Source organism: Alligator sinensis, unplaced genomic scaffold (genome assembly GCF_000455745.1).
Source record: "Alligator sinensis unplaced genomic scaffold, ASM45574v1 scaffold708_1, whole genome shotgun sequence".
Taxonomy (NCBI): Eukaryota; Metazoa; Chordata; order Crocodylia; family Alligatoridae; genus Alligator; species Alligator sinensis.
The window spans coordinates 1623078-1635495 of NW_005842183.1; positions in this window are offsets into that span (position 1 = coordinate 1623078).

Here is a 12418-nt window from a genome sequence, read left to right on the forward strand (position 1 = left end):
CCCGCCCCGCAGTGCCGCAATCCCAGGGGCAGCTGAGGCAGTGCTGCGCCGCCTTGCCCTTCCCCTGCGTGGCGCGGCGCCGCCGGGCCGCCCGCTACTGTCAGGCGGGAGATGGACTCCTAAGGAAGGGCTGCGGCTGGAAGGGAGGAGCAGAGGGGGCGGGGCTTGGTCAAGCAGGATGGGGATGGAGATTGGGATTGGGATTGGTCCCTTCTCTCCCCTCCCCTCGAGAGAGAAGTGGTGGGAGAGGAGCTTGGACTGAGGGTAAAGAGGAATCCAGATTTTCTGCAATAATGGGGGATGGGGAGAGTCAGGGATGGTGGGCTGATCTGGGCCTGGGAGAAGGCAGGGAAGAGCTGCACCTGTCTAGACCAGCTAAATAAAATATGCGTGTCCGTTATCCCGTAACCCCGACTCCCACGCTAAATACAGACATTCACAAAGCTCGATTCAGGCTTTGCACATTGGTCTAAGATGCGTAGATTGAACCGATTTGCAAGTGGGCAGACATTCACTTTTGATTCTGGAAATACAGCCACGTGCCCGCTGAGACTCAGGCAGAAGCCGGGGGTGGTAGAGCGAGCCCTCCCTTCCCTTCCGCAGTGCTGGGGGGAGGTGTAGCCAGGCCCTGACAGGCCGGAGGATGATTGAGGAGGGGTTTAAACCCCCACCCTGGCCTGCAGGGACCCCAGTCCAGGTGTGCCTGGGGGCCTGGGTGTGGGGAGCTGGGAGCAATCTGGGTGCACAACTCCTGCGGCCCCAGCCCAAGCCCCACCTCCAGCTGGGTAGAGCCCTGAACCCAGCCGGTTGCTGCTGGGGCTGGGGCCGCAGGAGCTATGTGCCTGGATTGCTCCTGGCTCCCGGTGCTCAGGCTGGGCTGGGCTGTCACAGAGCCACTGAGGCAGCGCTGCACAGAGCCCCCTGCCCTATGGTGGTGGACAAGAGGGAGGGCCCTGCCCACTGCAACGGCTCCCTGACAGCCTAGCCTCAGCTGGGCACAGGGAGCCGGGAGCAAACCGGGTTCACAGCTCCCGCAGCCCCAGCCTGAGCCACAGCTGGCTGGGAAGGGCCCTGACCCCGTGACCCGACCCAGCCCAGCCATCAGCTTGCCTCGCCCAGGCCTGGGTCTGTGGCTGCAGGGCTGAGCCAGGAAGATTGGCAGTGGTGGCAAGGCTGGGAAGGGTGGTGGGGGCGCGGGGGTTTGGAGGGCTATGGACACCCCAAAATTCACCTAAGCCCCCATAACCACCCCTCCCAGCCCCACCATTGCCACCTGCCTCATGCAGGCTGGGGCAGCTCTGCCTGCCCTGCTCCCACCCACACAGCACAGCCCTCCCACTAGGAGGAGGCTTGCAGTCCCCAGGACACCATGGGGCTGCTGCCCCTGTCAGGATCCCTGTCAGGCATGGCCAGACACCAGCTCAGCATAGCTGCCTGAGGCAAAAGGGACAGGGACAGGGTTTATTACACCCTCCTTCCCCTCTCTCCCCCAGGCGACCGCAGCTGGGGTCTGCCTGGCTGGGGCGCAGCAGCCCCTGTCAGGGGTGCTTAGCCTAGGCACGGGCAAGTGGCGGCACTCCCACCCCTGCTCCAGCTACAACGCAGAGGGCTGGAGCAGACAGCACAGCCCAGCCCAGGGCTGCAGAGCGTGGTCAGATGCTGGAGGACTCTGATTTAACTTAAACCAGGTACAGGTCTGGGGCAGAAGTTCCATAAACCTGTTATGTCTGATACTACATTTCAGGCCCCCCACAGTAAGAGAGAGAGTGGGGCAGGGGCTGGGGGCACTGCCCAGCCAGGACTGTGCATGGGGCTAGGTCATGGAGTGGGACAGAGTCAAAAGCAGCTGGTCCAAGGGGCGCAGGCATGGGCAACTGGTGCCTCTTGAGTCAAGGGGGGCACATGCCCCCCCCGACACCAGTCAGTGACCGGGGGAGGGTCCCCCCAACAGCCGATCTCACTCACTCTTCCAGAAGCGACATGGTTGCTTTTGCTGGTGCCCCCGCTCTCCAGCCGGTGCTTGTAGGGGGAGCACTGGTGCTCCTCCCTGCCTCCCTGCCCATCGTCTAAATGGGGAGTGCGACCTGTCAGGGGTGCACCAGCGTTCTCTACACATCGTGATTGGGTGTGGGGCATGTGGGGGGTGGCTTGCCGCCACTATGTGCACCCCCACAAGGGAGCATGGGGGACACATGCCCCCTCCCCGCAGAGGTGGCGCCAGCCTCTTCCCTGGCGAAGGCTGAGGTGGGTTAGACAGAAAGTTGGGGGGTGCTGCTCTATACCTCTTGTGGCCAAAAATACCTATTTGTTTTTTTAACAATACCCACTTAAACATGTGTTTTATCTATGTTATTCACAAAAGGAGAATAAAAATATATACTGTATGCAAACAGATTGGTCTGGGCTGGGAGTGTTGTGCGTCTGGTCACCTTAACACACGGTCATATACGTACACATATTTAAACACACTACACACATGCATATAATTTAGTTAGTCTGCAAAGATGTGTATCAACCCTGTTTTCTGACTGATTTCAGACTAGCGCTGCTAATTACTTCTCTACTTATGGAACTAGGAATCAGGTTCCTGTGTTTAGTCCTGGCTCTCATTCGCTGTGTGATCTTGTTTCAGTGTCCAGGTGATGGTAGCAGTTCTCCTGCAAATTCATAAAATGTGTATTGCACATGCAGAGTGTCACACCCCAATTTCAGTCTGGTGTAATGGAAATTCACACAGGGTTGCTAGTTCCTATGGGTCTCTCACAGATCTTGTAATATTTGCTGTTTTCCAGTGTCTGGAAATGTGACTAGGTGAGAACCTCAACTTGCCTGAAAATAGGGTGAAATTTCAGTCCTCATGGTTGCAGAGAACAGAATGAAAATGTGAGCTGCAGAAGCTCAATAGCTGAAGAGAAATTGTAAAAATATGCATTTTTAACAGCTCATCTTTTGAAGCTACCCTCATAATTTTTGGTGTCTTATAATTCTTGAATTCTTAGATTGACAATATTGGAATAGGATTGCTTGTATTATGATAAGTACTATCAATGATCTATGATTTATAATGCTAACAAAGTTAAAGAACTGATTTATCTGTGCAGGTATTGGCTAGAACCAACACCAGGTTGACAGTCCTTATCGTACGTTATTGCTTGTCATTGATTCTATCATCCAGTAATATAGAAAAAAATATGCTGGCAATGCAAGTTCAGAACAGTTGAAATCAGGTGCAGCTGCTAGTCCACTGCATTTTCAGGGACTTTTTTACTTCAGCCACAGAAATTACTCCATATATTGAGGTGATTCTCAACTAGTTATCATAGTGCCTTGGGATGCCATGAGATCCTCTTAGGGGTGTTGCACCATATTTATTGGCACTGTTAGTTACAACCAAGGTGAACCCAGGAATTTAAAATAGGAATCCATAGTGTCAAAAACATTATGAGCCATTGTAGTGTTTCTAAGTTTTTTGCAGCAGAACGATTGCTCTAATATTTTCCCATAGCCAAAAAACAAGTACAAGCTAACAGCTGGCATTTTTCTGAGAGGTGCCTTCTGTCTAAAAAAGTCAAGAACCACTGTGTTACAGGGTCAATAGACTCATAGAAAATGAGGGTTGGAAGGGACCTCAGGAGGTCACATCTAGCCCAACCCCCTGCTCAAAGCAGGACCAGCCCCAGCTACATCATCCAACTATAACTCCTTGAGCAGCTGTGATATGGCACTTCCGAGGTTTTAGGGTAGAATGTGTGATTTAATTCTGCTCAATCAGCACTAATAGATAGGGACCTACCGAAATCGTGATTTTGTGGAAAACACAAAATTTGGCAATATCTGCGAAAGCAGGCAATGTCTGGGAATTCCACAAAAAAAAGAAAAGAAAACTTACTGAAAATAAAATGCTGGCTCCTCAGAGAAAGCCAGCAGTCCACACAGCATTGCGGCCCAGCTGCACAACCCGCCGGGAGGAAAAGGGGAGGCACGCAGGGCAGCCCAAGATGGGAGCTGCCCCGACCCCTTGCCGCTGATTGGCTGAGAGGGCTGCCCGTCATGCAGCCCCACCCCCTCCACTAATTGGCAGTGAGAGGGCAGGGCTGCATGATGGACAGCTCACAAATAATTAGCAGTGATGAGCAGAGCTGTATGACAGATAGCCCTCGCAGTCAATCAGGGGCAAGGAGTAGGGCTACTGGGGCTCCTCAGCCAATCAGAGGGGCCACGATAAGCCACCCTTGAAAATGGCAGCCAATCCCATAATCCGCCCATGAAATCTGCCGGCTGCCTCATTGAGTTGGGTAGGCCTCTACTAATAGAAGACTACAGAAAAGAAGGATGGTGTCATGGTTAAGGTCCTAGTTTGGGCCTTGGGAGAGCTGGGTTCAAGTCCTTATTTTCTTTATGGACTTCCCTCATCTCTGGATTGGATCCAGCTAAAGATGGCTCTGAGTCCACAACTCACTCTTGGAACTAGATCCGAGGCATTTTGGTTTGTCAAGACTTTCTAACAACAGAAGGCTCTAGAGTCCCATGACTTAATGCAGTACCTGCTATCTGCTGTCTTTGATTCTTTCAGGGAAGCATGGGAGAAGCTTAGTTACCTAATGTGCTTGCTTCTGGAGTATTAGTCCTCATTAGTGTGAAGACATTTTTGTATCCCAAATTCTGCAGGTTGTTCATACCACTGTGAGAGGGATCTAATAAATCTCTCCGAGATAACGTAGATGACCTCACTGAAACAATTCATTTAACATCTACATTCTGGACAGACTAATTATTCAGATGTGTGATTAAAATGATGTCCAAACCTGGATTCTTTATGACCAGCTTCCTCCAAAAATTTTATTTATGATCATTTGTCTTGATTGAGACCGTTGAAAAGCAGTGTATATACTTAGATAGTTCTTTAAAAGAAATATAGGTCAGACTTGGATGACATGTAGCTTTTGAAAAATAGTCTTTCAAAGATGTCATCACATGATAAGGAGAGATCAGAGTTTACATCTGCTCACATTGCTATCCTCGTACCCCCTGGAATTCTTTATGGTAATCAATCACAGTTAACGTGGGTCTTGAAATGCAAGCAAGAGCTTAAAAGTGTGCTTAATTTAATAGATGATCTTCGGTTACAGCAATTATTGATAATAGCAGCCAAATAGCTTAAAAGTATGCCAGTGTTTCATAACAACATCTATCTAGAACATGTTGGTGTAATCAAGGAAGCTGCTCTCTCAATGTGAAATACAGCCGTGTAATCCCAGATATGGAACTGAAGGAGAAACAGATGGCAATGCTGAACTATAAGATTCGGACTATAAATACCTTCAAGATGACAATATAAATGAGTATAATTATTCACAGTCTAAGAAGGAGGGAGGGCAATTAATCTAGATATTAAGGAGAATTTAGAAAGATAAAAATCTGGCTATCATCCACACATCCAAAGAATGGTCCCCGAACTAGATTGCTTAGCTCAGTTCTCCAGTTGTTGGTCACAGAAATTGCTCTTAATAAACAAGAAAAGCAGACTAACCAAACAGGAATACAAGGCATGATCCATTGCCCATTGAAATCAATAGAAAGACTTGTTGATATTGATGGGTTTTAGAGTGAGGCATTGATCAAAAATTCCCCTGTAATTCCCTGCAGGACAGTTTCTCTGTCACAGCCTTCCCTTTCTTTAGGTTTTTGTTGGCAGTTGAGCTGCAAACAGAAGGAAAAGCATTTTGAATGTACTACAGATGAGCTGTTTCATAGAAGAGCATGGTGCATATTCCAGTTAAAAAATGGTGGTGTAAGTGGTACTGGAGGCTTAAGGTAAGGCAGTCAAGGAATTATCCTGAGGAGCTGGGAGAGTACCTTCCATAAAGAAAGCCCCTCTTACATACAGGCTTAGGAATATGAGGGTTTTTGTTGGGATGAAAGAGTGCAATGTGATTGCAGACAGTGAAAGTGAAACATCGTTTGTCTTACACTGCGAAAGTTATGGGCCTAGGCTACTTGCATAAACACAGCAGGAGATATATCGTACCCAGCTAATAGTGATGCTATTGGCTTCCACCCAGAAGTGTCAATCCCAACCCAGGCAGGGGCTAGGTTTGGATTTAGATCCTGTGCATATTTCCCTGGTAAGCATCTGATTAGTCCTTTCTTGGTCATAAAATGAATAGTCCTGTCCCTACACTGTATGTTTTCCAGTTGAGTCTGCATGCTTGTTTTTAAGCATCCTTCATCTCCGTATACAATACAATTGAGTCACTTAACCATTTTCCTTGCGCAAATCTTCGTGTGCACAGCCAGATGTAAGGAAGACAAAGCGATTGGGTCTTCGGAGCTTGTAAAACCCTCAGAACAATTTCCCAACTCCCTCCCAGCTCTGGGACTTAAAGAGGAGATATATCAAGTGCTGTCCAGCTGACGAAAGCAGCCCATTAGTACTTCTCTTGCTTGAAGTTCTGTATATGGTTGGTCCCGCCTTGTGTCCTAGGCATGATGGATTTGGAGACCCTGGATTCTTTTGCTCATAATCCTCCAAGGATATTTTCTTTCTTGCTGTAAAAAAAAGCAGGATCAGAACATTAACTTATCCAGATTTGAAGTATTACAGTGACTTGACAAAACACAAAGCGGTACATGTTGCACAGCCATGCCAGAGACTTCTCTCGTCAGCTCTGGAGTCTCAGACATTCAGCCTGCAGGCAGGGGGGTGATGAACAAGCAGGTAAGTGAACCTAGCACAAGAAAAATACTTAGTGTGTCTCAGTGATGACTTCTTTTGTCCATAATTGCGACTGACAGGGTCTTCTAGAGCCCAATCAATCTTTCTTGGCTGAGGAAGAAGGGTGATGTGAGGCCCCAGAGGCAGGAGGCGAGGTCCTGCCTGCCGTGAAAATAAAAACGAGGCAGGGAGGGCTGGGAGAGCTCTGCTCCTCTGAAAATTGGTCCATTATTTACCTATCTCTAGATTTAGACATTCAAATTTAGGCATCTAGTTTTTAAAGGTTTCAGCCTATATTTTCATAGGACCTTGTGTATGTCAACTCCGTTACCATTGCCTAGGGAAGTTGTGGACTCTCCTTCCGTGGAAGTTTCCAGCAGAGACTGGGTAGGCATTTTTCTGGGAGGTTTTAGGAGTATCAAATCCTGCATCAATGCTGGGGGTTGGGCAAGATAACCCGGGAGGTCCCTCCCAGCCCTAGGCTGGCACCAGCAGGAGTCCTGCGGCTAACCCCCGTGATCCCCTTCCTGATATTCACTGGGGCTAACTTGCTGCGTGGCGTTTGTCATTTTCTTTTTGAACACTGTTGTTCGTCTAATTTTGTAGGTTGTTATGTAGGACAGGGGGAAAATAGTGCGACAGGGAATTGACAGATGGTTTGCATTTCAGCTGAGATTCTCTGGGCCTGTTTTTTCGGCATTTTATTTCTGGAAAAAAACAACATTTAAATACCCCCCTGCGTTTTGCTATTCACTGCATCAATTTTATGCCTTTTATTAAACAGTATGAAAGGGAGTGAGCATCATATGAAAATGAGAACAAGGGCTTGGGCATCAATCCTCCTGGGCTGTATTCCCAGCTCTGCAACTGACTTGGGTCACCTTGGGCAAGTCAGTCAAAGATGGTTCTCCTCGGAAAAGTGACTATGTAAAATGACACCTTCTTACTCAGCAGATTTGCTCCCGATGTGGGTCCCAAGTCTCCTCTGCTGACTTTAGTGGCAAAAATAAGTTTTTACTGCCTTTCTATTCCCGTGGGCACTATAAACCCACCACAGCTGAGGGCATAACCTGAATTCTGTTCCTTTTGGCAGGACTAATTCTTAAACTGCAACCAGCAATGGAGTTGCACTGGCAGAATTTAGCTGGAAAACCCTTTTTCTTAATGCTGGTGATGAAGAATGAGGAAGGATCCAAGGTGATTCTCTTGGTGCAGCTTGGTCTCAGGTTGAATTTATGGGGCTGGCAGTAAAAGGAACACATTTGAAATGGAGATTGCTGCTAGACTATAAATTCCACAGTTTGCTTTTTTAAGCAGACCCACTGTTGAAAGTCTTTCTGCCCATCTGTAAAATGGGGATAGTACTCTATTTTTGGAAGTGATAACAAGATGGCTACTTAAAAGCAATGACTGCTGTTTAATGGGAAGAGTAATTGCACTTAATGCAGATGCTTTCAGGGGGGAAAAAAGATGAATTGCAAAGCAAAAAATGGAGAACGAATCATGCAGCGATTTCTGTGCCAAATGTCCTCTGTAGCTAATCCATGGGAACCGCTTAGTCCAGAAACAAATGTTAACCGTTGAAAAATTGTCTTCACCTTCTCAGTATGTCCTGGTACACCCAGATATCTGAGACTGGTCCATCTCTAAGACCAAGAGTCTCACTGGTGTGTATAGTATTTGTGACATTAGATATGGGTGAATACTTGCTCAGGAGAGTATGCTAATGTATTTGAACTCTCTTTAGAGGTCTCCTTAAGTGATATGTTCTTGAAATGTGTGCAGTACACTGGCACGTGGGTTTCCCTGTTTAAAGACGTTCACTTTATTATTGTGCTTCTAATTTGATCTGCTGTAGCTCAGTTCTTCCACAGCGCTTGCCATCAGCAGTCCTCAGAGCACTTCACAACGTTCAGTATTGCAATCCCCATCTTAGAGAATTGGAATCTGAGGAAAAATAATGTCAGGTAACTCGCCGAAGATCACCCAGAAGACCTGTGCAAAGCCAGGTTCAGTCCAGTGCAGTAGAACCAGTTTCAGTCCAGTGCAGTATGCACTAGGCAAGACTGCCACAGAAAATTAACCTAAACTACACACCTTTTTAGGTTTGCCATGCGCTGTGAAAGGGTAAGATATGTAAAAACATGTATTTGAATGTGATCAACCAGAGCTCTGGTGGCACGTTAAGTGAACAGACACTTCTAATAAGCTCTACTGGGGTTGAACAACATATCTCTGGTAGGGAGTTGTAGGGAAGGCACCATGCGGTACACAGTAAACTGGGCCTAAATTCTGTAGTAACTTCAGACAGATTGCAGAATTGATGTTTCCGATGAACCATCTTCAAAATAGACAACCCTTAGGACAATGGTTCCATGTCGTTTGTTTCTTTTTTGTTGTTGTAATTAATGGCTTATTTTCCCTTGTTTCCACATTTTCAGTTTTCATTCTCCAGCAGGCCTTTGTATTGGTAGTGCAGAACCACTTTGCAGAAACTGGAAGTTTTGGTGGGTGACTGAGCACATGGGGAGATGTGGATAAGCACAATTTATACATCTGTTATAACGATCACCAGTGAATGGGTAACAATCTTAGTATTTAGGCTCTGGTCAGCTACCCAGTGGAACGAAGTGGGGAAGTTCACATTTCACCACGCTATTGTTTCAGACTCTCAGCTGTCTCAGGAAAACAATATTAAGTCAGTTATATGTGGCTCATGCTTTCAAGGCTTGCTTCATCTCCAGGAAGGCTAGAAAACTCTTTTGGAAATGACACCTTACATTACGGAGCACAGGTCTACCGCAAAGGAGGAATTCTGCAGAGGGGTCTAGATATGTGGGGCTTTGATCACTGGAACAATAACTAAGTTGCAATGAAAGGAGGGGAGTCCAAGCTGAACTTGCAGGGTTGAAATCCCTCACCTAGACTTGCATCCAGGGCAAGTCAAGGGCTTCAGTTCCTTGCCTTAAGACAGCTATGGGAAATCAGTAACATCTAGAATGGTCAGAGGAATTCAACACCTGTCTTCTGTGTTTTCTTATCTCCTCAGATCATCTATCTCCTGACAGATAATTCAGGTTCTCCTTTTTATTTTTTTTTCCTTTAGAGGAATAGTATTGCAGCCGCAGAAATATTGACTCATGAATAGTTTCATAGATCTTCTGATTCATAGATTTTAAAGCTGGAAGGGACTGTTCTGATCGTCTTGTCTGACCTCTTCCCCAGTGCAAAGCAGCAAGCTTACTTCTGATGTTCTTTTTTGATGTCTGCTGTTATGACTATTTCTGTTGCTGATGTACACATTTTTGAAATGTATTTTCAGATTATTCAAGGGAGAGCAATATTACTCAGAAGAGAAATTGGCTTGACCTGTGGCAAAGCTGTCTTTCAGAAGTTTTAATGTTAAGTGCAGAACACCTAGCCCAAAAGAATTGGGTTAGTTCCAGTCTGGCTGATTTCCAGTAGGAAACACAATATATATGAATGAGAGGGAATACATTAATTGTAGAAATGCCATTTCCAATGAGCCATGATAATAACCAGCAAGAAAAATAGAATGGAAAATTGCCTGGTGATGAGCTGTCTTGGGGCAGCTGTTCTGTGGCATCCATCACCAAAGGATCTGGGTGCCTCACAAATGTTAATGATTTATGCCATGCAGCCCTCTTTTGATGGTAGGTTGGATAATCCTGGTTTTGCAGAAAATTATTATGGAAAGTAAAGGGAGATTAACTGATTTGCCTGATGTTGCAAAATAAGTCTGTGAAAGGGGCAAGATTTCAGCAGCCTTCCTGTTCTGACTCACTGCCTCTTCCTAGCAGCCTTCCTAACTTTTTTCTTCTCCCAGTCATGTCCCCTGAAAGACCATTTCTCTGTTGTCTGCAGTTTTCCTCTGCCTACACTACTGAGTTTCAAAGGCCCCCTGCTCTCCTTTACACCAGCTGCAGTAGTGCTTCAAATGAGTTTTCAGTAGAGTTGGCATGTGGTGGTGTGAAGGAAATGCATAATCTCTGTCTCACTCCACCCTCATTAATTATTGCATATAGACCCTCTCTGAATATATACTGTGTATAGCTTGCTGCCATCGGCAGTCACTGCTGGGTACATCTGAGATCCAAAGGTACCTGCTGGGCTGAAGAGGGAGGTGACATCCCTTGAGGAGGGGGTACAAGGTTGTGGTTTCTTCACCTCTCTGTTCCCACAGAAGATCCAGCTGCATGGAGATCTTGCTCTGAGGAAAGCAAGCTTGACTGATGGCTCAAGCAACACCAGGCCTTTTGATCAGCATAGATTAAAATTACCATACCTCTTTTACATGTTCATCTCACTGTTAATTCATTAGCCTATTTAGCATTGCGTTATAAGTAGACTTCCTCAACTTTACCCAGCCTTGCTTGGCAACGTTACCATCTGGTTCTGGAGTCCTAATCTTATTTTATCTTCCATCCGCCAACAGCTGTGGTAATATCATCTCTGTGACTATGGCCCAGCTTGCTATGATCTGCCCCTTGTAGTTGCCATCACTTCTTGGTTACACTGAATCCTCTGCTTCAGTGTCCCACCTGCTGCCAGGTATCATCTGCCACTGGTGGGAAGGGCAATGTTGATGATGCAAGCTGCTGACTTTTGCTTATTATATATATTGGAGTGGGAGATAACTCATGACTAAAAGGTGAAGGGTTGTTGAATTCCACGAGTACAGCAGTTTTTTCTACCAGAATCCCACTGAAAAGACATGAGATGGAAAAGATGAAAAATGGGGGAAAGCTGGTGAGGAGATTAAGGACAAAAGGCTAGAGAAGTGAAAACAAAATGGAGAATACGAGAGGGATTTCTGAAACCAGAGAGGAAAAAAACAGTAGGGTTACATCTGAAGAAAGAGAGGGATGAAAGAGAGGGGGAAGGAGGGAGGGAAGAGAAGTGAAAATGTGGGAGGAGGGTTTCTAAAAATTAAAAGCCTCAAAGAAATAACAGGGAAAACCAACTGGTAACAATATCACTGCAGGCTTTGTACCTCAAAAGATATTCCTATGTTAGGAATTAGTAAGACAAAGGAAAAAGGACAGCAAGAGGTAAAAGTTCAAAAAGGGAATGTGTTTGGTCAGACTCTGATCTCTGTTACATTGGTGTCATTGAGACAAACCTGGACAGTTTTTGGGTGGAGTTTGAGAGGTAGAGTGACATCACAAAGCAGATTCATCTGACATTTCTTTTTGTCTTCGCTCCTAAATATGATTTGGGGAAAGGAGTAAATGATTTTCTATCGGTGACTCAGATATTCTTAGTCCAATTAAAAATGTAAGACTTTGATATCATTTTTGACATGTCCATTGCCGGCGTAGTGCACTGATACTTGCATATAGAAGATGTAATTACAACAGTAGCTATTAAATATTGGAGTGCGTGTGTGTGTGTGCATGCATGCGTGCGTGTGTGTGTATAAACACACACACACTTTTAAAAGCAAATAGTAGTGTATTTCAAGGACGTTCTAGACTTTCTGTCTTGGTGCAAAGGTGCTGAAAGCAACTTCTGAATCAGTCACTTAGCAAGATGTAAACAGCAGCAAGTGATTTCCAGTGCAGGCCACTGAAGATGTCCCATGTTTCAGCCTTACATTGACTGGGCCTAGTTGAAACAGTTCTCCCTGAAGCATTCAGGGACAGGTGTAAAGGAAGAACCATGGGCAAGAGAAATGGCAGT